Raw genomic sequence first — 2,337 nt, 5'->3', positions numbered from 1 at the left:
TGGTCCCTAGAGCTGGTTGTCCTGTGCCTGGAAGCTTTCAGATAAAAGGTAGCACAGTAAACATCGGAGAGTCCAGACACCATCATATATGCTAAATTAATACACTGAAGGCTGGGTCAAGGGCATTCAACTCATGACATCTTGGAAGTGAGTAAGATTTGAAGCTGTTGGTCTATAGGAAGCCAGTAAAAGCTTTTATTTTAAAAGCTTTAAAATAAAAAAAGCTTTAAAATAAAAGCTTTAAAATAAAATAAGTCATTTTACTTATTAAAGTAAAAATGACCTCTTTTTTGGTGCCTTTGGTAAGCTGAGTAGGGAAAGTAAGGCCTTTGTAAAAGAATGCATCGGGTTTCTCCCTGTGCTTTTCATGGATTTTTAATCAGGAATCACGAGGAAAAAGGGAAACCCTGTTATTAAATAAGCAGTTTTCATCCAGGATGTAGATTTAGAGCATTTCTTTCCCTTCCCTCTGCATATAGATGACACAGTCGCCTCTTCTCAGCCATAAATTACCCACTCTCTCATTCTGCCTAAGCAGAGAAGAAGACACCCCTCTTTGTGTGCCCACCCAGAATTACAGGCATGGGCAGCAAAGCAGGAGAGGATGCCTTGGCCAGAGTGGCAAACCCCTGCGCCCATCGGTTGAAATGGCAAGGTGTCCTCTGCTTATGGAGAAGACTGCAAGACCTTTTGCACCCATGCAACAGCTGCCGCTTCATCACACAAGCAGGAAGGCGTGAGATCCTCCTGTACACAGATGGCTCTGCTGAGCCACTGGGCAGAGGGATGCAAATGGAACAAAGAAAATCTCTTCCCACTCTCTACCCCGTGTATTTCAGCAGTGTGAAAGACGCTCACTTGTCTACCCTGTCACCTGGAGAGGGGCTTGATTAGTAAAATCAGATAATTAAATATTCTTCATCACGACCGGCTGCACCATTTTTTACCCCTTTCATTGTTCTTTTCCTCACCGCCCCAACCACTTTTCCAGTATCTCGAATCTGGAAAAAGCTGAAAGCCTTTCATCTTATCAGGTGTGGTTTATTGCCCCCTGGTTACACAGTAATTTTGGTCTCCACTCCATGAAGAGGTCATATGATGGGATATCAGCTCAAGAATTGTCAGTTCATTGGACAAATAAGGCAGGGCCTGCCAATACAATTATAAGAGCATGATAAGGAAGGCGCAGAGGAGAAGCAGCACCAGAGGGAGGCACAACCGTAGCAGTGTAAAAGGTGAGGGACAATCCCAGAAAGTGGCAAGAAATGCCAGTGGGGGCAGGGAGAGGGAAGGAATGGGAGTAGTATCTAACCACACATTCTTCCCAAAAGTAAAAATTAACGAGGAGGCAGAAGTGGCTCAAGAGAGGAATCGCTGGCATTCACCCGCCTTATCCAGGAAATCTTCTCCCCTGTGGTGGACACCTGGCTGGGAGGCGCAAGCGGCTGGTGGAATGATTATCAAGCTAGTTTGCCTCATAGCTCAGGAGAGAAAGAAAATAATGTTTTATCTTTAGGAGTATAGCTGGGGGGTAGAGGGCACTAATTCCTATTCCTAAGCATGTTGCAAGGGCCATCTCTTTTTCTCTTGTGACTGATAAGATGGGATGATGTTGAAAAGCACCTGTTTGGAAAGTTCAGAGGGTTTCCAAAGTAGAAGAAAAGAGAATCTGAACCAAAGCTGATGACTGGGGGGAATGGCTGGAGGATAACCTGGGAATTGCCAGTGAGGGAGGTTTTTACGTGTGACACCTCCTTGTATGCAAGAGAAGTTTATAGGGCATCTCTCTTGCTAGTAAAGGGCAGGAGGGACAAGTATTCACCCTGCCAATTATTTTCTTAACTCCTTAATAGTACAAATCCAGTGGTCTTGTCAGACTTCAACCTGAAAGCAGCAAAGGAGGATATCTGCCCCACAAATAGGATTTACAAACAAGAATCAACCCTTCCAAGGTCGTTTTTCACCTGGGTCTTCGAGGAGCACATCTCCTCCTGGATAGCTGTGTGATAGCTCAGGGCTCTGTAAATCCGCACCGGATGGGGAATGTTCAGCAGTGGGTGGGGTTGGTAAGACTTTTCACCCCCACTTCTAATGCTGTCTTCCCCAGGCACAGGAGCACAGGTCTCAGCCCCACGCTGATCAACAGAGAGGAGCAGGCACGTGTGCTCACTCCTACTCACATAGGTCGCCTTTGTTTTTCCTCCTGGTGCTCCGGCAGGCTGGCTGGGCACAGGTGGGGAGAGACCTGCACCTTCCCATCTGCATGTTTCTTGGGGTGCACCGAGAGCCGGGAGAGCAGGAGAGGGCTCTCTGCCCTGTGGCCACTTTGGCAGGAAG

Source organism: Tauraco erythrolophus, chromosome 4 (genome assembly GCF_009769465.1).
Source record: "Tauraco erythrolophus isolate bTauEry1 chromosome 4, bTauEry1.pri, whole genome shotgun sequence".
NCBI lineage: Eukaryota > Metazoa > Chordata > Aves > Musophagiformes > Musophagidae > Tauraco > Tauraco erythrolophus.
This window is presented reverse-complemented; position numbering follows the sequence as displayed.